General features: G+C 41.8%; 1 protein-coding gene across 1 annotated transcript in view; it reads left to right on the top strand.

The window, feature by feature from the left end:
- The window catches only part of BCO2 (beta-carotene oxygenase 2), a 611,133-nt gene that overhangs the window by 69,587 nt on the left and 517,985 nt on the right, over window positions 1–23,561 (top strand). The window lies entirely within an intron of this gene.

Below are 23,561 nucleotides of genomic sequence, written 5' to 3'. Positions count from 1 at the left end.
ACCCTTTACTCATAACCCATTCACTAACCCTTTACATTTACACCCTTAACCTCTTACCCTTTCCACTTTCCACTTTACCCTTGAACCTGAACCCTTACACATAATTTCTTAGCCATAACCCCTTATTCATCACCCCATACCTTTAACTTCTTATCCGTTGCCTCTTACCCTTAACCTTACTGCCTAAGTCTTAACCTTACCCCTTTATCCTTAATTCAACACCTTTACATGCTTAACCCCTTATCCTTAACCCTATTCCATTTTCCTTCAATTTACTTACCTTTAATATCTTGTAGTTTACCCAAACCCTTTACCTTTAAACCCTTCATCCCTTACCTTCGCCACTCTCAATCCCTGACCTCTTACCCTTATGTTTAACCCGACCCTTAACCCCTAATCCTACTCTTACCCTTTACCCTTACTCCTTACCTTTACACTCTTACCCCTTACGTTTGACCCTTACACTAAAACCCTTACCATATTCCCTTTAAAACATGATATCTTATTGTACCCATATGTGTATATCCTAAACTCCTTACTCTTACTTCCTTACCCCAACCCTTACCATCCTACCCTTCCCACAAATCTGTTTATCTCTTCCCCTCCCCCTGGGACGCCTCTTGGTGACCCTCCGAACTTGGTCCCTCACCCACTCCAGCTGACCATGCAGAGAACTCGGGATCATTCTGGGCACCAACCTCTCCATGAGCAGACAGATGAACACCAAATTTTTTTTTATCATGCGTCCACATCCTGCAAATGCTGCGCAAGATTTTCAAGTGGATCCCACTGAAAAACAGACAAACTGTCACCCAGGCTCTAATCACATATTGGCTTGATTACCAAAATGCACTCTCCGTCAGAATCCCATCCCATGTTCTGTGCCGACTCCAAACCACCAAGAACACCGCCACCAGACTCATCCTAAACATCCTGTGAAATAACCACATCTCTCCACACCTCAACAATCTCCACTGGCTCCCAGTCGAGGAAAGATGGACGTTCAAGCATACATGTAAGTCCACGCCTACAAATCTCTCTGCAACACCGGTCCAGCTCACCTAAACCACCACCTCAACTTCTACCAACCCACCACACGCCTTTGATTTGCGTCCCAGGCAAGAGCACACTTCCCCCGCATCAAGAAGACCAGAAAGTAGGGATGCACCTTTTCAGACCTCGCAGCCAAGATCTGGAACACCCTCCAAAAACACCTCAGAACCCCCGGCCCCCTTTCGCGTATCCTTCTTAAGAAACCTCAAGACATAGCTCTTCCTATTGAAACAGGCATGATCTACTCCTCCTCCCGCAGGTCTGTCCTACTCGCCGCCCTCAATACCCTCACGGGTGATTAGTCATGCTCTACAAATTCAAATAACATAACAGCTCCTTAAGCACCTTACCTTAAACTGGATATCCTAATCCCCTTTCTTAGCAGTTTTACCCTTCTCCTTATCTTCTTAACTTTACATGAGTAACTCCTAGCATCTCCTTGCCCCACTCCCTTAACCCCCTACTCCTGCCCTTTACTTTTCAATGTAGCCCCTTATCCATAACACCTTGCATTTAATCTTTTACCCCTAACCTTTAAGTAGGGGTGGGCGGAATTGCATAGTCGCGCTGCGCAAAGCTCCGTGAAACGGTAAAAAATCTCTGCGAGCATGCAAAAGTTCCACAAACATGCGGAATTGCTTGTTTCGCCCGCTCGCAATACTTTTTTCCTGTTCGCAATTGCTGTTTGCGTGCTCGGGGGGAAATATCTCACAAACACGCATTTTGAAAGCGCGAACAAGCAAAAAATTCCACGAAGCTGCAGAATTTTTGGCAATTATGCGTTCTCTGTGGAACGCGAAATTACCCAAATTCCGCGAACGGAACGGAATTTACCGCCCAGGCCTACCCTTAACCCAACACCATCCTGAAATTATTAGCCAGAAATGATTACTTTTGTATTCTTATTATATTACTTACAAGAAAATGACAATTGATGAGTTGGTCTACGATGAAATGGTAGTCCTCGAGGAAATTCCCACCTAATATGCATTATAGAATTTCAATAGAAGCCCAGGGTAGATGTCCTAACCCTGGGCTTCTATTAGAATTCTATAACGCATATTAGCAAGCCCATTATCGCCATTTTAGCAGCAGTTTCCTGCCGCTAAAACTGCAATAATTTTAACGAGGTTCTTGCTAATATGCCCCTCTGAGCTTTGAGTTTAATTTTTTTCCAACAACGTGACAATATAATTACTGTGACCTTAGCAATATTGATTGTGTGCGGTTATTATCTAAATGTATTTTGATAAATTGTGTTGGATAAAACCACGCCACATAAGACCCCTAGCTAATTCTATGCCCTTTAATTGATGTTTCCTTCTCCACAGTCACCATAAGTTGAAATATGTATAAATATTTGAGCTCTGTAATGTGAATAGTGGATGGTCGTAAAGGTATGTAAACATAAATGCAACATAATGCAACACAAATGGAATATGATTTGTAGAGCAATTCACGTGACACACAATTTAAGTTTAAAGTTCACATAATTTATATGTCAAACTCTGTTTTCTAAAGTTTTAATTTAAAGCAGCATTGATAAATATTTTATTTATTTGTATATGTAATTAGATTTCTTCACAATATAGAGACGTAACTTTGTAGGTGTTTATGGATTGGGTAAGGCATCTAACATTGCCAGAGTCAAATTCCTAGCACAACATTTAGAGTTATTGAATTACTGGATGCACTTGTGAGTTAAAACATTCAAAGATCAGAGTTTTATCTTTTTACTAATGATAAAAAGAGGAGCTTCATACTAATTTCTTAGTTTCGGGGTTTTTATATACCATGAACAAGTTCTGAAACTGGGATCATTACACTGAATAAAATGCCCTATATACGTTAATATTAAAATGTTAGTGGATAGTTGTAGTGAGGAGCACAGTGGCGGCTCCTCGAGGGAGTGCTGCGGGGTGGTGAGGCAGGGCGGGGGGTAGTAAACTCCGGTATGCGGCCGAAGGGAGTTAAGTAAATAAATAAATAAATAAAACGAATTTCATTGCGCGTGCTGCATCGCCATTTGGCGTTGCAGCGTGCGCAATGTAATTCGTTTTATTTTTTATTTATTTTCTTAACTTCCTTCGGCTGTATGCCGGGGTTACTACCCCCCATCCTGCCCTCCCCCCCTCCCAACCACTGCACAGCACTCCCTTGAGCAGCCGCCACTGTGATCGTAGGTTAGGAGAATTCCTAACAGGAAAATAATTGCCTTATAAAAATACAATAGTCAACTATCAGGATACAGTACTGCAAAGATCAGATAAAAAAGTCTTGGGAATCAGTCAGGAGTAGCATTATTGCCAGTAGGTTGACTTCTCCACTGGGTCAATGTAATAAATGATATATTACTTGCGATCCTTAAATCCCTGTGTAAAAGTATGTCTCTAATTTCCTTACTAAAGTCCAAGTTTGGCATCTTTAGACACCTGAAAGAAGAAAACTATACGACTCCTTACCCGTAATAACTTGAGCTATGACATCATAAAGCCTACTACAGATTCTATCTTTTTTCGTCATGCCTGCAACCATAATTTCTCTTTCATGTGATAGAACAAAACACCAAGGACATAAGCAGTTTGTGGGAAGATTTATTGTATGACCAAGGGAGTAGCCAGACAAATAAAATACCCTCCACTTTGACCCATACATGGCAATAAATGTGCGAGTAAAGTGTGTGATCCCAATCCTCCCTATGAAATGTCATGCAAATTGTACCCATGGAACACAATTTGCAGGAAATTATGTAAAATGATGACTATTATAGCATGTTTTTACAGAGATGTTGCCAAAAACTACACATTTACCAGTATGGACCTATTTCTCTCATTATTCCTTTCCATCTTCGTTCTTTATTTTCATTCTTCTCCTTTTCGTTCTTTCCATATTCTTTTTTTTGTTTTTGTGTATTTCATTCTTTCTTTCCTTATATTCTTCCCTGATTCCCGCAATCTTTCTTTCTAGCTTTCTATTCATCTTTATATCAGTTTATCCTTATGTTGATCCTGGCATTCTTTCACACCTACTTTGTTTCTTTCCTCTTTGTATTCATTACATTCATTAATTAGTTCTATCTCTTTTTTCCATCAATCATTCATTCTTTCATCCCACATTTCTTCTTTATTTCATTATATTTTTCTGCTTTCCTTCCTTCTCTCCATTCTAGCTTGATAACTTTTATTTCGATCAAAAGACCATTAAAAGTGCACATGATAATACATCAGTACAGATAATAAAACAATAAATATTCATAAAATCTTAAAAAGAAGAATTAAACTAAGAGTTATCATAAAGCAAAACATTTGGGCAGAATTGTATGTACAACAATCAGGTTAAAAAGGTAAATCTCCTACGCCACATATAAAATAAATAACGGGAGACTGCGAACACAATGGGTGGATGGGTATCATACATCATTATCCTGCATGCCTGTATAGAGTGCAAAAGTCCCAAGTTCTTACAGATGGGTATTAGCCAACGTTTTCTGATTGCAGAATAAGCAGGGCAGAAAAACAATACGTGGGTTACGTTCTCGGTTTTGTGGCTGCAAGCTGGGCAAGCTTCACTGTTAGGGTTTGACCATTTAGATGTAAAGGACCTAGCTGGAAGGGTGCCATGTCTTAACTGTATATAAAGCTTTCGGGCAGCTGGGGGTTCAATTAAGTCCATAAATTCCTCGAATTTGGATTCTAGTTTGACTAAGAGGAATTCAGATGTCAGCTTACCCAGTGATGCAGAGCTCATCAATGATTAATAATTTAACGTATGTATCTCAGAGAGAAGTTCTTTCTTGGATATCCCCAAGCTAAAGATCTCAGGAGTTTCCCACAGTTCAGGAAAACCTAAACGGGCACTAACAGCACGAATATGCTGGAGCCAGGGGATCTTTTTGTTCTTTAGGAGAGGCAAAATCTCTGAAAGTTCCATTCTATATGCATTCAAATCCGGAGCTGACCATAACCTCTTCCAGTACATTATAGGTCTAGCAGTAGTGACCTCCTCTATTGGCGACATGCCAAGGTCAAATCTGAGAGGGATCAAAGGCGTGCTAGGTGGTAACTCAACTAAGTTTCTGACAAAAGAGTGCTCCACCCTTTTGAGACTCGTGATCTGCTTATGCCCCCAAAGTTCGGCCCCATAGCTCTCCATTCATATTTTCTTTTTTGTATTAGATTTTTCCTTTTCTTCTTTTCATGTCTTAATTCTTTATTTTCTTCATTCCTTTTCTTTTCTTACACATTTGTTCCTTATTTCCTGGGTTCATATGTACCCTTAATCCTTCAGGCCTCCTTTTTCCTTCCCACGTTATTTCCATTTCAAGTCAAATGTTAAGAAGGGCCATAAAGCAATTTAAGCTTCCTCAGTAACATTCCCCGCTAAAGCTGGTATAGTGGGTGGTTTACTATGCCCTTGTGTATGGCCATGCATTATAAGGAAAAAATACACTCTGCCGCTGGTTAGAATATTGCAAGTCACTTTGGCTTTCCATAATGTTACGAACAACCTAACAAACCTATGGGTCTATCATCTGAAAATCTAATCAGGAATACATATTATACCTCAGCAACACATTGGTATGCTGAAAGAAAAACAGAGACAAGGATTCTGACTCAAGGCGTCATACAGAAGATGGTTAACCCTGTGTTAGCAGAGTGAATAACTATGTTTGGATTCCCATCAACATCATGTGTGATCAATATTATCATATGGTCCTCCGTCCTGGGTCTTGTGTCTCTAGATCACCGAGACAGCTATAGTACCCTCCACGGACTCATAGTTCACATGTGCCAACATTTGGACAACCATAGGAATCTGATCTGACGGGTAAGTGCAGTGCAAAAGAAAAAGTGCGTGAAATATAAAATATAAAATAGGATAGAGAATCTCATTATAATTTTTATTCAGCCAAGACCTCTTCCTAATTAAAACCAAGAACAGCGCAAAACATTACTACTGCAGTTTAACAAATATCTGCATGGGGGTATAACTATGTCTAAACCTATATCTGGACACATTTATACCTATAAGTCACTCCTATGGCAGGCCTTAACAATCCTGGAGGCAGAGTGCTTGGTTTTATGTGAGATGGTGCTCTAGCATGAGCTGAGCCTGTCTGCAGAGTTCGGAACCATTTCCTTACTGCTGTTCCAGGGTATTGCCATACTATATACTCTTAAGTGCATTATAATCCTTGCAGTTATTGCTAACTTTGGTTTGGCTTTATCAAAACATGTGTATGGTGTCATACACTTTGGAATACTACCCCCTCCCCAGTTCTGGCGACAGGGGTAGCATTCCACCCTTCTAGAGGGAGAAGACATGTTACTTTACTTAAACGCGGTTAAATCTAATCAGAGCCTCAGCATCACAAAATGGATGCTGCTGCCCCGACACAAGTCTGGCCTCCTGCTGCTGACCGAAACCTGGCAGGGGAGGCTTGGACAAAGAGTTTCCTGTCACAGGGAGGTGCTACACCACCCCAGACAGGAGATAGTGGATTGGAGCAGGGAGGGTTGAAAGAAACTAGACACTGCCTGGGGCACACAAGGTGTCCCATGCAAAATCCATTCAAACCGGTTCTGGGGCACTCCAGCCCCAGCTCTGGCGCGAAACTGGACAAAGGGAAAGGGGTGTAACCACCCCCTTCCTGGGTCCCACTCATAGGAGGGACCTAGCAGGTATTCCAGCCCCTTGATTTGGAATAAAGGTAGGAGCTGTGCTAGTGCACCTCAGATTATCCTGACTGAAACTTATGAAATGAAACTCTGGACCCTTCGACATCCCACTCGACGTGGAAGACTGAAGAATATCCCTTGTGGTCAAGGAGTGACCACCCTGTGCAAACAGGCACCATCCAGCGCCCAACAGTTTGCTTTGTTGCAGTTCCTGCCAAAACTCGAGTGACAGAGATCAACAAGACCAGCTACCCTTGACTTCTAACAGCTCGATCCTCAGTCCCAGCGAATCTGAGACCCTTGGATGCGACGTGAAATGTAGAGCCGGCCATCTTGGAAAAACTACAAAGTGCTGACCGTGCAGCTCCTGAGGCTCCCTCAAAGCTGTGCATTGGGGTTTGAGAAGCCCCAGCACCGAGCAGCTTTTGCACTGAAGATCTCCCCTCCACACTCACCGAGTGCTGCGTGGGGCCCTTTTGCATTTTCCTGCTTGACGCTTTGGTCCGGTCACTTGGCCATTGGCTGGTGGCCCCAATACTGACGATCTTTTGAATTTACACTGTTGGTCTGGTTGCTCCAGACTGGCCCTCGCTCCCCTGAAAAGGAGCAATCTATCTGACCTTGCTGGTCCGAACAAGAAGCAATCTTCCAATCCTGCATGGGTTGCACTTGCCAAGGCTTGTTAACTCCGATCCAGAAGCCGACACCGCCGACAGCGAGAGCCTTTGTGGGACAGCTCGTGATCTACTCCTGGATGCCTTTGATGCCCCAGAGTCCACGTGGTAGCGGAGACAAGCTTCGCGACAAGCGCCTGATTGCGCCTGACATTGCCTGGTTCCTTCCTGGTTCCTTCCTGGTCACTGGCTAGTGACCCAGACTCTGTCCTCTCTGCTTTCAGGTACTCTACATCTTCAATCCACTCTTGGATCCCACCGGACTCTTCTCTCCTGGCCGCCTGCAGCATCTTCATCTCCAGGCTCCATAGATCTACACGACGAAACCCGACACACTTTGGCACCTATGCACCCGCTTCCTGTGGGTGAGGTAACGATCTAACACCGGTGTTCCTGTAGCGGTTTACACCTCTAGTGTCTAAGTTTAAAGTGTGGTAATTCTATTCCAGTCGGAAGACTCTTAAAACTGTAACTCGATAACTTTTACGCACCATTGACTTTGCATTGGTGCATGCGTGTGCTTTTAGCTCTGCACCCGATTCCCGCGGGCTAGTCCTGTCCTAACTGCTGTTAGTCCAGTGTAGTCCCAGCGATTCCCAGGGCCCCAGGCCTTACCACAGTTCAAAAGGTGATACTTATACCACTTTTTTGATATATGGTTTGAGTGGCCACCGGCCTCATCCATAATTGTGCAACTTTCATATGTTATACTGTGCTTTTGTTTAAACGCTTGTACTTCTATACTCATAAAGAGTACAGGGGATTATTCTAGTAATAAATACATATATTTTTATAATATATAACTTGTGTTTTGTCCTTTCATTTGATATTACAGGATTGCATATGGTAAAACAGCTGGCTTCACATGCCCTCTTGAGTTAAGCCTGAAGGCTGCTTAGTCCATGCTACCATTAGGATAGCTTGTCTTTTAAGGTTGACTTACAACCACCACCATAAGGGATTGTTTGGACTGATACAAGGTGCCCCCAGAATTGGAGACATCATACATCAGGCCAACTTCTCACATTGGTGTGCAGCGGTTGGGATTTGAGCTTGCTGTTGTTTTACCATTGCAATCTTTTTATCAAATTGAAAGATCACATTAAGTACCATAGGTACATATAAACAAAGCTTACATATTTAAGTTCTACTGAACTTAGTAGTTGTAGATCAAAGGGCTTAGCACACCCTGCCTACAACTCACTAGCAAGGTACAGTAGGAAAACACTTAGTGTAGGTAAGTGCATCACTTACACCTCACTAGAGTCATGTCTGGCACAGGTGAGCAACCCATTGCTCTGCCTGTGGAAGGTGACCTTACCAAGGCACCCCCAGCTATGACAAACTCAGCCATAGGGACTTGAGTGCCTTGTGCACTGCAAGGAGGCTGAAAAAGGGTCACAACCCTACCATTCCTGTCCTGATAGCCATCCTAGAGAAGGATGATCTTGAGAAAGCTAGTGCAGTTCCCTCAGGTAGTTCAGGAGAAGGAGTGATCCCCCCAGATAATGAGAACACCATCCCAGAGGTAGAAAATGAGGAGGTGAACCCAGAATCAGAAGGTGAAGATTCAGATCATGAGCAAGGGGATAACCAGGTACCAATTGGAAGGCTTAGTCAGACTAACTTGGACCTACATGGAAATGGAAAGAGCCAGCATCTCCCCAGATTCCATACCAGAATACTTCCAGGCAATAGAAGGGAGAGATCTACTTCCAGGGACTCTCACCTTTCTAGTGCCTCAAGGGAATCTCAAAGGGGAATGACTTCCCCCCAGAGAAAAGAGCATAAGGCCAGGATGAGAGCTGTCAAACTCCAGATAGAGAGGGAGGAGATAGCCCTGGCCCAAGCTAAACTTGCTTTAGCAAGGGAACAAAGTATTTGTGGGGAGATACCCACTGGTGGCAGCATTATTCCCAAAGAGAAAGACAGGTCCTATGATGCTAGAAACCTGACAAAGATTGTGCCCCCCTATAGGGAAGGGGATGACATCCACGAATGGATGACTGCTCTAGAGAGGGCCTGCATGGTACAGCAGGTTCCCCAAGATCAGTGGGCAGCAATTTTATGGTACTCCTTTTCTGAGAAAGGGAGAGATAAGCTTCTCACAGTTAGACCTGAGGATGGTAAAAACTACACAGTCCTGATGGGTTTGGCTTAACCGCTGAGCAATACAGGTTGTTGTTCAGAGAGACCCAAAAAGCTCAGACTCAGGACTGGACTGATTTTGTAGATTGTGCTACTAAGGCTCTGGAAGGTTGGCTACTTGGCAGCAAAGTACATGACTATACAGTATTGTATAATTTGATTATGAGGGAGCAGATCCTTAGTAATTGTCAAAAACAGCTTTTGCACCAGCGCTTGGTGGACTCAGATCTGGCCTCTCCACAAGAATTGGGTAAGAGGGCAGACAAATGGGTCAGAACCAGGATTGGGCCTAAGAGTCAGGGTAATGACCAAAAGAAGGATACTTCCAAGGTTCAAGAGAAAGGTTGGGATAAACCAAAAGAAAAGTCTCCGCAAGGGCCCTAAAACTCCAAGGATGGGGGTGGGTCCCAAAACACTTCCTCTATCCAGAAGAAACCTTACTGCCATGTCTGTAAACAGACTGACCACTGGAAAACAGATAGCAGTTGTCCAAAGAATAGCAATAAAGAAAATATACCTCCAAGTAAAGCTCCAACACCCCCTCTTACTATCAGTAGTAATCCCCCAGGTGGTGGGAGCACCCCCAAGAATTTTGCTGGGTTTACTTTTGGAACACAGGTGGATTCTGGCCTAACCAGGTCCCCTACAATAGCTACTCTTGTCTGCGAGAATGGCATGGGGTTTGCCAACTTCACTGATTGCCCAAACACTTTGAGCAAATACAGACAGCAGCCCCTCATCAATGGTCAAAAAGATGAGGCCTACAGAGACACAGGGGCTAGTATCACTATGGTGACTGAGAATCTAGTCCCCTCAAGGCTACTTTTACCTGGTGCCACATACCGGATGGCTAATATTGATGGAGTGCAGAAAAATCATCATTTATGAAAAATGGACCAGTAGCAAAACAATTTATATCATAAACGCCAAAAAGGTGAGCATCTGTAACAGTTTCAAGCACACAACAACATGAAAGGAATCTAGTTACTAACTGATTATTATAAAAATATATTTTGTTTATTTATTTTTATCATTTTGGATATATTTATTGTCATTTTTAGATCATTATTATCAAAGAAATACATGAAATAAATATACAAACAAGAAAAAAGAATCAGAAACAAAAAGCTTCAAATGACTAGTTGGTTTAAAAGGGCTATTGAAGATGGCAATGCGGTGGGTTGTAAACTACGCGTGTTTCGGCCACTGCCTTCATCAGGAGACCGTCATTTGCATCAGAACAGAAAAAGGAGGAAGAATCACTAAAAAAATATATATAAAAACATATGTCGAAATTACAGTTGTGTACAATCTTTGTATATAGAATATATCGCTACAGAAAAAAACACACCTTTAACATGGTCATTGTTTTTACATCAACAGTGCAACAATTATACATTTATCGACTGGAGCAGCTGCTAGACATTATAAAGTAAATAGTAGACATGATAATCATTTTGAGGATTTTTGAATACACGGATTTTTGTTGGATAATTATATTGTTTTCAATCCGACCTGCAATTAATTCGTGAATTCATTTTCAAGGACATTGCAAACAATAGTTCAATTATTGAGACATACATCGCAGTTATCTTCTATGTCCATACTCATTTAGACTTAACCATATCAGTATATCATCTCAACCTCAGAACCAACATGTGAACTCAGCAAGGAGAAATAGAAAGAATAAGAATGAAGATAAAGACAAGTGAATAGAAGAGTATATCAAAATTGCTATAACCCTATTTTATAGTTGTTAATTTGCTCCAGTCACGTTTACGCTCAATGGAATATGGGAATTGTGAATTACACTTACTATCATATCAGTCACAGTGGTATAAGGTACATGCCCAATTTTCGATTTTGATGTAATGGGCTTCTACTTCTAGAACATATTTTTTCACTTCTACTTTATATCTGAAAAATAAATTAAAGTCTAATTACTAACTATTTCCATTATATGTGTTATGAATTACCACTATTAATTGTATAGAGAGTAGTATACCGATATTTATCGCTCCAGCGTTAAAACATTCCACTTCAATTTTGTAGAAGACTGCGATATTCAGAATGTGCTCTTGTCCGTAGGGTTTAAATTTAAATGAAAAATATTTCCTACATGGACGTAAATGAGACTTTATCAATACCAAGGCTGTCACTGTAGATATTAACGCATAGATAGACAACCTGGGAGAAGAAACTACAAAAGAACTAGATATATACCTGATAAAAATACGGGCTGAATGTTGATATTTATCGTAACGTTCTTCGAATAGTTAAGACGTATTAAACGGCAGGGTCTGTCTGGCTGTGAATTTCTTCAAGTTTGCACGAAAAAGGCTGGGTGATATATAAACAGAAAATCGAATATTAGAGGTATAGTTTCTATGTGTATCCAAAAGATCCCTATTCTGTAAAGAAACGTGATTACCTTGTGTTATAAAAATTCCCGACTCTAAGAAGGTTCCGTTAAAGGTAGGGATTTCTAGAAGACACCGTAGTGAACAATCGCCATCATGTAGGCTACTCGGATCTATATTTGATAAATAGATGGTAAAAAATGGATTTAGAATTTGAAATAAAATTAAAAGAGGATAAGTCGCGGGTATGTTCTCATTTAATTTACTGAGGAAAGATACTCGCAGTATAGTACAGCCGGGATTCTATTATCGGTGTGCCGCCATCCGTTTTCAAGGAAGTGAAGGGTAATGCTCGAGCGGCCGGCTCTATATATATGTAGTTTCACACGGTAATTGAAACCCGGTGTGAAAAACCAGAAGAGAAAATGACGTATTAAGACCTGGTGTTGTAATCCCGAAAAAAACGTTAACATAAAAAAAGGACTGTTCGCGGAAGATATCGGTTCCTACTTATGGATATTCTAAACATCCATTATTCTGTTTAGAGGAGTTATTTGCTCATGACAATACATGTGTAAGCGTGCGTCCCTCAAGATTATCAAGGGAAGCAAAAAGAAAATTACCATATTTGTGCCACACGCAAATAGCCAACTCGAACGACGTGATAGTTAGAAGAGTTTTCTTAAATATAACAAAGGGGCAACAGAGTAACAATATGTTACATGGGAAGGAAATATATTACAAAATTTAGAAAAACATTTATACAATAATGTGAATACTGAATTCCAAGGTTACAATCGGGATTAAATCTAGTTAAAACGTCAGAGTTCACTATGATATATTGCAAAGCCAATATAAATCATATTGTGACAATAGGTTGCTTAGTCGTAACTATTGTTCCAAAACACAATATAAAATTTATATATCACTATGAAGAAGGGGGGCAGTTCAGATATTATTCCGACGGCGCAATTTCAGATTGTCACATTGAATATGAGTGGAATAGATTTCAATAGTGGGGCACAGTTCATAGTGATCCAAATGTCATTCAAATAGGATCATCTCAAAACAGTACAATTGTCAATTACTGGTTTTGACAACGAAATTGCAAAGATACATATTGTATACAAGCAAGTATACTAGGTGAGATGTTAAATGAGTGCCTACTCCCATGGGATGTCAAGATTTAACCCATTTTTTGCTGTACCTAAGACAAAAATCCAATAGACTTCTCTTTTCTTTCGGATTGTGTCTGGGCAGAGGAGTCCCTCTCTAGTTTGTATGTTTTCTAAAATAAGGCGTATATTTAACAAGGACCCCCTGGGTTCATAAAAATAAGGTTCCTAGACCAGGGAAAGAATAAACAATTGATATGTAACAATCTAGGCAACCATGAAGAAGCAAATCAATATAGAGTATTGTTGTAGCTTAGTTCCCTTCCAATTATTAATTTCTATATTGATTTGCTTCTTCATGGTTGCCTAGATTGTTACATATCAATTGTTTTCTTAAATAAACCACTGTAGATCTTCAGGTAAATGGTTATTTTCAACAAAATGGGAGACTATAGGGGCATTCATTTTCTTTGTCCGTACTGCTGATTTATGTTCTGTAATTCGTTTACTGATCGCACGTGATGTTTCACCTACATATCCCTTGAGACAAGGACAGGTAAGTAAGTATACCACGTTTTGTGTTTTACAGTTCGTCATGGTTGAAGACTTGATTTTTACATTATTGAAAGTTACTTCGCTGCCTTCTATCGCTTGTGGGCATGTTCTACAGTTACCACATTTAAAGTTCCCAATTACAGGATTGTTTCCTGTAATGCTTTTTTGTACAGATTTTTTAGGAGCTGGCATTCTAGATCTAACTACCATATCTTTGATATTTTTGTTTCTTCTGTAAGCGAAGAGTGGTCTGGGCAGTTTTTCTTGTTCAGATTTATTGATGTTAAGTAGGTGCCAGTTAGAATATATAATCTGGCGTACTTTATTGTTCAATAGTGAATGTCTAGTCACAAAGACTAGATGATCGTCTTTTTCTGATTGATTATCTTGAAGCAGATGTTGACGATCATAGAATCTTGCTCGTTTGAATGATTCACGGACAAGTCTGTGAGGATAGCCACGTTCCTCAAGCTTCTCTTTCATGGAAATTGCTTGCTTGTCAAAATCTTTCAGCTTTGTACAATTAAGTCGTAGTCTCAAAAATTGACTAAACGGTATACTATTTTTTTGATTTGACGGATGAAAGCTTTGATAGTGAAGCAATGTATTGCGGGCAGTTGGTTTTACATATAAGTCAGTAAAAAGATGGCCTTGATCGTGTTTTATTTTGATGTCAAGAAAATCCATTTCTCTATTGCTAATATGGGAAGTGAATTTGAGATTATGGTCGCATGCATTCAACCAAGATATAAATTTGTTTAGCATGTCTTCATTGTCATCCCAAATAAAAATCACATCATCGATATAACGTGACCAATAAAAAATGGATTCAAAAAAGGGAGCCAATTCATTAAAGATATGCCTATTTTCAAAGTGTGCAACATAGATGTTAGCAATGGTGGGCGCACAGGAAGCGCCCATGCTTACTCCTTTGATTTGCCTGTAGAGTGTCCCTTTAAATTCAAAAATATTGTCCTCTAGAACTATCCTAAGACAGTCCAGAATGAAGTTGGCATTACAGTCAATCTCAAAGGTGTCTATAAACCATTGGGTTGCCATGATGGCACCATTAATTGGAATGTTAGTATAAAGGCTTTCGACGTCTAGCGTCACCAGCCATTGTCTACTTTGTTGGAAAGGCGTGCCCTCAAGTTGGTTAATGATATGGCCAGTATCTTTTACATACCCTGGTATTGCAGATATGTATGGTCTTAAGATTGCATCTAGGTATTTAGATATAGGTTCTGTTACGCTACCTATGGTGGTCACAATAGGGCGAAAAGGAGGGTCTATCTCATTTTTGTGGACCTTCGGCAGACCGTATAGGCTTGCCATCCTAGGTTTTTCGATATTCATGTAGTCAAATTCTTTGTTACAAATATCTCCATCATTTAACGCTTTGGAGATCAGTTTATATATCTTTTGTTTGATCTTTGCAGTTGGATCTTTTGTAATGTTTGTGTAAAAAGTGGTGTCGCTTAGCATATCTTCAATTTTTTGTACATACACGGAGGTGTCCAGAATCGCTATGCCCCCTCCTTTATCACATCCTTTAACTGTAATTGCTGAAGACTCTTTTAATTCTTTTATAGAATGATGTTCTTGAATAGTGATATTGAAAGGGGTATTTGGTATGTATCTAGTAGCTAGTTCTAACTTCTTAAACACAACTTGCTCAAAGATACGAATTTCAGGGGTTACCTGGTCTAGTGTAGGCGTGAAGACCGATTTAGGTGCAAGCCCCGATTTATTTATTTCAGACACGTTGATGTTATCGGTATCTGAGAAAAAATCTTTTAAACGTATTTTTCTGAAGAAGGTCATTAAATCATTGAAGAGTTCGAACTTGTTAAGTCCTGAGTGTGGTACGAAAGTCAAGCCTTTTGATAATGCTGAAATTAGCGCACTATCAATTTTTTGTTTGCTCAAATTGAATATTGGGATTCTCTTCATTCCCTCCAGTAACCGGCATTCCACGTTTCTAGATACCTGTTCGAGTTGGAGGGTTGATGTTCCTGGAACTGAGGTTGGTACTGAGGTTGATATTGTTCGAAGTATTGGCCTCGCGGTTGATATGTCTGACGAGGTTGATACTGTGGTTGGGGTCTGTATTGTGGCCGATATCGTGGTTGCCAGTTCCCCCGACCTTGGGGGCGTCTCCCTAAAAAAGACCTAGGTCTTGAATTAAACCTATCTCCTTGATTCTGATATGGAGAGGAACTACCAGTGCTATCAGAATCAGACGTATTGGAAAAGGTAGTTGTCTTTCTTTGTCTATTATCTATAGATGGATCTTGGATGTTACCGTCTGCTTGGGAGTAGTAACCATCAGCCAGATATGGATAGACATTTTCTTTCCTATAATACCTAAGATCTTTTTGGAACTTATCCAATTTACGTTTAAGGAGGTAGTCATTATAAGAACCTAATTCAGTTTCCAACTCTTCTAGTTTTTTCTTGGCATCAAGTATGACATCGGATGATTTGATTATATTTTCTAGGTCTAGAATCTCTTGCATTAGATCTAGTAATACCGTTTTAGCTGTCTCCACAATCAACATCATTATATCTCTCGAACACCTATTTGCAATGAGCGACCATTTTTCTAGGAATTCTCTTATATGTACAAATAAGCCCGGAATATTTTTTATTTGTAACCCTTGGGGGATCACTCCTGCCTTAAGGTAATCAAGGATATATTTTCCATGTAATTCAATTCTTCTAGATTTTTTCTTTAAATCAAGAAGTTTTTTAAGGTCTTCATTATGATCAAGATTAGTGGAGCTTGCATTATCAAAATTGATAGCTGCTCCCACCATGGATTCAAAGTCTTCATCTGAAAAACCGAAAGATTTCAGATTCGACATATTGAATACTGTAATCTTTATTTATTTAAATAGTTTTTTACATATGCGAAACTAGAAAATTATTTATTTTGTTAGAGGAAGTTATTGAACAATTGTGTATTTTGTCTTGAAATAATATATATTCATAAGATTAGAAAAGTATAAAGATAAATTTATACTATGATATTGAAAAGAAGAAATATAAAGAAAGACAGCATGTGAAAATATAAAAAAGGACAAAGAGAGCGAGTTCACAAGAGGAAATGATTAACAGGTCAACATATATATAACGAAAATTGTTTTTAGATCACTATAACTAGCTACATCCATTTAAACCAAAAAATCTATATCTAGCTCCCCTCATGGTCAGGCCATGAGTAACAATACTTGGAAAATAGGGGACCCCTACTATAGAATACGTTCGCTACTCGTAGGGAAAAATAATCATTTATGAAAAAGGGACCAGTAGCAAAACAATTTATATCATAAACGCCAAAAAGGTGAGCATCTGTAACAGTTTCAAGCACGCAACAACATCAAAGGAATCTAGTTACTAACTGATTATTATAAAAATATATTTTGTTTATTTATTTTTATCATTTTGGATATATTTAATGTCATTTTTAGATCATTGTTATCAAAGAAATACATGAAATAAATATACAAACAAGAAAAAAGAATCACAAACAAAAAGCTTCAAATGACTAGTTGGTTTAAAAGGGCTATTGAAGATGGCAATGCGGTGGGTTGTAAACTACGCGCGTTTCGGCCACTGCCTTCATCAGGAGACCGTCATTTGCATCAGAACAGAAAAAGGAGGACGAATCACTAAAAAAAATATATAAAAACATATGTCAAAATTACAGTTGTGTAAATCTTTGTATATAGAGTATATCGCTACAGAAAAAAACACACCTTTAACATGGTCATTGTTTTTACATCAACAGTGCAACAATTATACATTTATCGACTGGAGCAGCTGCTAGACATTATAAAGTAAATAGTAGACATGATAATCATTTTGAGGATTTTTGAATACACGGATTTTTGTTGGATAATTATATTGTTTTCAATCCGACCTGCAATTAATTCGTGAATTCATTTTCAAGGACATTGCAAACAATAGCTCAATTATTGAGACATACATCACAGTTATCTTCTATGTCCATACTCCTTTAGACTTAACCATATCAGTATATCATCTCAACCTCAGAACCAACATGTGAACTCAGCAAGGAGAAATAGAAAGAATAAGAATGAAGATAAAGACAAGTGAATAGAAAAGTATATAAAAATTGCTATAACCCTATTTTATACTTGTTAATTTGCTCCAGTCACGTTTACGTTCGATGGAATATGGGAATTGTGAATTACACTTACTATCATGTCAATCACAGTGGTATAAAGTACATGCCCAATTTTCGATTTTGATGTAATGGGCTTCTACTTCTAGAACAGATTTTTTCACTTCTACTTTATATCTGAAAAATAAATTAAAGTCTAATTACTAACTATTTCCATTATATGTGTTATGAATTACCACTATTAATTGTATAGAGAGTAGTATACCGATATTTATCGCTCCAGCGTTAAAACATTCCACTTCAATTTTGTAGAAGACTGCGATATTCAGAATGTGCTCTTGTCCGTAGGGTTTAAATTTAAACGAAAAATATTTCCTACATGGACGTAAATGAGACATTATCAATACCAAGGCTGTCACTGTAGATAGTAACACATAGATAGACAACCTGGGAGAAGAAACTACAAAAGAACTAGATATATACCTGATAAAAATACGGGCTGAATGTTGATATTTATCGTAACGCAGAAAAATCATCCCATGGCAGTAGTAAGTCTCAGCTGGGGAGGGGTCACTGGCCCAAAGAGAGTGGCAGTGTCAACAAGCTTGCCTGTAGATTTTCTACTTGGGAATGATTTAGAAATCTCAGCCTGGGCTGAGGTGTAACAAGAAACCCATTCTAAAATGGTAAATGTCCATGGAAAGGTTAGTGGGGCTGTGATGGCCACAGCCCCAATCCAATATGTCCTTCCTGAAAAGGTTGGTAGGGCTGTGCAAGACTCAGCCCCATCTTCATCAGAATCCCTTCCTGAACAAGTTAGCAGAGCTGTTATGGTAACAGCCCATACCCAAACTGAGTCCCTTCCTGAAAAGGTTGGTGGGGCTGTGATGGCCACAGCCCAAACTCAAACTGATTCATGTGTTGTGAAGACTGAAACTATGGATCACTCCACACAAACAGAGAGCATTAAGGAGGAAGAAAAATCTCCCTCCCACCAGACATTAGGAAAGGATCAGCCTCCTCAGGGAACTGATCTTACCCCTTGTGAAGAAACTGCCCCAGAGGTAGTCAGGCCTAGCCTGGTAGAGCCCCTGATGTCAGTGGATCCTTCCAAGGTGGGACCCAGTCTGGAGCAGGTAACCTGCCCCTTTCTACCCAGCCTCAGTCAGCCCAGGGCTACAGAGGTCAAGGAGGTCAGTGAGCCCCGAAGGGCCCCCTGTCAAATAAAACACCCCCATCAGCAGATTAGGGGCACCAAAGCTAGCAGCCCAAGCCAGGTGAAAACTTTAAAAAATCCTGAGGGATCCCCCTTACAACTAGTTAGGGACCTCCCCCAAATGGACACTGTTGGGCACAGCCAAACCTGAGACCCCAAGGCCCCAAACCTGACCTGTCCCTCCAGTAAGCCAAAACAAAGGGACCCAGCCTCCAGCTGTAGGCAGCCAGAGGTTGACCCTGAGAGCACAGTGCAACTCAGTCAAGGAAAGAAAGGCACACATGGTGGAAGATGATTGGAGGAAGCTGAGCCCTATTTTAGTGGAGCCTCACTTCAGTACTCCATCTCAGCACCAGCCTTTTACTTTGCCAAAACACACCACAGGTAGTGATTCCCTATGGTGGAGACCCTCTGATACCCCAAGGGTGAGGGATTGCTTAGTGGACCATAAGACAGGGTGTAACCATGCTAGTGCAGGTACTTCCTTATATGGCCACTTAGGCAATATAGGCTTACCTGGTCAAGGATAGCCTTATCTCCTTTCATTTGGGGGGGGGGTTATGTGGGAAGGTGGATACCTGACTATGGTTACCCCAGATTTTTTGCGTTGTGTTTAGCTAGTTTTTGACTTAGTGGCCTGGGACCCTGCTATTCAGGGCCCCGGGCTATCTGCTCGCTCTTTAAAATGGACTCCATGTACCCTAGGTGCATAACTAAATTGGATTGGGTCGCCTTATCAGCTCCTGTACAGTGTACTATAGGTACCCAGGGCATAGGTGCATCCAAGGCCTACCAGGGGCTGCAGCATGTCTTTTGGCACCCCTGGCTGGCCATCCAAAATGACACAACTGTCTGATCACTCAGCTGGGGCAAGGTTGTGTAATCACCCCTTGCTTAGATGTAGTATAACTATGTCTAAACCTATATCTGGACACATATATACCTATAAGTCACTCCTGTGGCAGGCCTTAACAATCCTGGAGGCAGAGTGCTTGGTTTCATGTGAGATGGTGCTCTAGCATGAGCTGAGCCTGTCTGCAGAGTTCGGAACCATTTCCTTACTGCTGTTCCAGGGTATTGCCATACCATATACTCTTAAGTGCATTATAATCCTCGCAGTTATTGCTAACTTTGGTTTGGCTTTATCAAAACATGTCGTGTGAGGTGTCATACACTTTGGAATACTACCCCCTTGCCAGTTCTGGCAACGGGGGTAGCATTCCACCCTTCTAGAGGGAGAAGACATGTTACTTTACTTAAACGCGGTTAAATCTAACCAGAGCCTCAGCATCACAAAATGGATGCTGCTGTCCCGACACAAGTCTGACCTCCTGCTGCTGACGGAAACCTGGCAGGGGAGGCTTGGACAAAGAGTTTCCTGTCACAGGGAGGTGCTACACCACCCCAAACAGGAGATAGTGGATTGGAGCAGGGAGGGTTGAAAGAAACTAGACACTGCCTGGGGCACACAAGGTGTCCCATGCAAAATCCAGTCGAACCGGTTCTGGGGCACTCCAGCCCCACCTCTGGCGCGAAACTCGACAAAGGGAAAAGGGGTGTAACCACCCCCTTCCTGGATCCCACCCATAGGAGGTACCTAGCAGGTAATCCAGCCCCTTGATTTGGATAAAGGTAGGAGCTGTGCTAGTGCACCTCAGATTATCCTGACTGAAACTTATGAAACAAAACTCTGGACCCTTCGACATCCCACTCGACGTGGAAGACTGAAGAATATCCCTTGTGGTCAAGGAGTGACCACCCTGTGAAAAAAACAGGCACCATCCAGTGCCCAACATCTTGCTTTGTTGCAGTTCCCGACTGGAACTCGAGCAACAGAGATCAACAAGACCAGCTCCCCTTGACTTCTAACAGCCCGATCCTCAGTTCCAGTGAATCTGAGACCCGTGGAGGCGACGTGAAGCGTGGAGCCGGACATCTTGGAAAAACTACGAAGTGCTGACCGTGCAGCTCCCAAGGCTCCCTCGAAGCTGTGCATTGGGGTTTGAGAAGCCCCAGCTCCGAGCAGCTTTTGCACCGAAGATCTCCCCTCCAAACTCACCGAGTGCTGCGTGGGGCCCTTTTGCATTTTTCTGCTTGACGCGTTGGTCCGGTCACCTGCCCGTTGGCTAGTGGCCCCAATACGGACGATTCTTTGAATTTACACTGCTGGTCTGGTTACTCCAGACTGGCCCTCACTCCCCTGAAAAGGAGCATCCTATCTGACCTTGCTGGTCCGAACAAGAAGCGATCTTCCAATCCTGCATGGGTTGCACTTGCCAAGGCTTGTTAACTCTGATCCGGAAGCCGACACCCCGACAGCGAGAGCCTTTGCGGGACAGCTGGTGACCCACTCCTGGACACCCTCGATGCCCCAGAGTCCACGTGGCAGCAGAGACAAGCTTCGCAACAAGCACCTGATTGCGCCCGACATTGCCTGGTTCTTTCCTGGTCACTGGCTAGTGACCCAGACTCTGTCCCCTCTGCTTTCAGGTACTTTACATCTTCGATCCACTCTTGGATCCAACCGGACTCTTCTCTCCTGGCCGCCTGCAGCAACTTCATCTCCAGGCTCCATAGATCTACACGACGAAACCCGACACACTTTGGCACCTATGCACCCGCTTCTTGTGGGTGAGGTAACGATCTAACACCGGTGCTCCTGGTTTACACCTCTAGTGTCTAAGTGTGGTAATTCTATTCCAGTCAGAAGACTCTTAAAACTGTAACTCGATAACTTTTACGCACCATTGACTTTGCATTGGTGCTTGCGTGTGCTTTTAGCGCTGCACCCGATTCCCGCGGGCTACTCCCGTCCTAACTGCTGTTAGTCCAGTGTAGTCCCAGCGATTCCCAAGGCCCCAGGCCTTACCACAGTTCGAAAGGTGATACTTATACCACTTTTTTGATATATGGCTTGAGTGGCCACCGGCCTCATCCATAATTGTGCAACTTTCATATTTTATACTGTGCTTTTGTTTAAACGCTTGTGCTTCTATACTCATAAAGAGTACAGGGGATTATTCTAGTAATAAATACATATATTTTTATAATATATTACTTGTGTGGTGTCCTTTCATTTGATATTACAGGATTGCATATAAAACAGCTGGCTTCACATGCCCTCTTGAGTTAAGCCTGAAGGCTGCTTAGTCCATGCTACCATTAGGATAGCTTGTTTTTTAAAGTTGACTTACAACCACTACCATAAGGGATTGTTTGGACTGATACAAGGTGCCCCTAGAATTGTAGACATCATACATCAGGCCAACTTCTCACACTACCATAATTCTTGCAACTTGTGTGTAGAACTCAAACTCCATGCAGTAGCTTTTTAGTAGGACACCTAGTCAGAAGTAATCCAGGGACTTGGAAAGCTGTGCCTCTCCAAACCTAGAGTTCTCTCTAAACTCCTGGTGAAAACTGCCAAGATCCGATATCCAATACTTTGAGTCACTTGGAAAGGATCCTGTTGTCAGTGGATCCTTCCAAGGTGGGTCCTTCCCTCGGCGGTCATATGGATATTCAGTAGTATTAGAGCACAGGACTTAATCAGCTCTGCAGCCCCATCCTCTTCTTCAGGCTACCTTCCAGCTTCCTAGTGACCGCAGCGGTGTGTGTTGCGGTCCTAGTGCCCCATGCCTTTTTTGATGAGGGGGCCCTGTGATCTGGTTGGTCTTCTCCAATACCGCCCTCAGAGCTCAAGTGCTCATACGTTCTACTGCTGCCCCCTCCCTGTTTCCTTGAGGACACTTTCCCATATGCCTGCGTTGGGTTTTTCAGAAGTGCCCCCTTTCTGGCATTGCTGTTGCTGTGGTGGGCCCGTGAGTTGGTTGGCCCCCACTCCACCACTTCAAGAGCTTGAACTCCTACATTTGGTTGCTTGCCCCCTTTTCACTGGATAAGGGGGCGAGCCTCACAGCCAAATAAAGGCTAGCTGCGTTTAAAGACGTAGAAGCCCTACGCCACTATTTTGAGGTGGGGAAGTGGTTGGCTGCAGAGATTTTTGTGGGGACTTGCCCATCCCCTCTCACTTCCTTGTTTCTGGCCCGTTCTCCACCTGATCTGGGGCCTCTTGTGCTCCCTTCAGGAACCCTTATTGCCCATTGTGCCATTGACAGAGATGGTGGCCTCTCCTGTGGCTCTGCATCTGGTGTTCCTTGAGAGCCCTTGCTCTTTCTGGGTGCCATTATGGGTCGCACTCAACACACGAAGTGTCTATGAGCACCACCTGCAGGTAATGAATCAGGGCGCTGGCAGCGCAGACACAGCATGTATGAATCAATGGAAATTGAGTAAATTTTGCCCTCCAACCACTCCCCAGAAACACTGATGAAAGCCAGCCTGCCGTTAGAGCAGGAAGCCAATGATGACACGATACAATCATCGGGTGGGATGGCAACAGTCGTCCAACCTTTGAATTGTGTGAGGCATCCTCAATTCCGTTAAGGGATTACCTTACTCCCTGTTACACTACCTACGCTCCCTAGAGAGAGAGTCATTCCCTCATTTTACTTTACCTTGTGTGGGGAACTCTGTACACGCTTTTGACTTCCAGTTGTAGGACACGTACATTGGACCCCGGTAAACATTGTCCTTTCTCTGTTCCCCCTTT

The sequence above is a fragment of the Lissotriton helveticus genome, chromosome 3_1, assembly GCF_964261635.1.
Source record: "Lissotriton helveticus chromosome 3_1, aLisHel1.1, whole genome shotgun sequence".
NCBI lineage: Eukaryota > Metazoa > Chordata > Amphibia > Caudata > Salamandridae > Lissotriton > Lissotriton helveticus.
The sequence above is the reverse complement of the archived record's forward strand: the minus strand, read 5'-3'. Positions and strand labels throughout refer to the sequence as shown.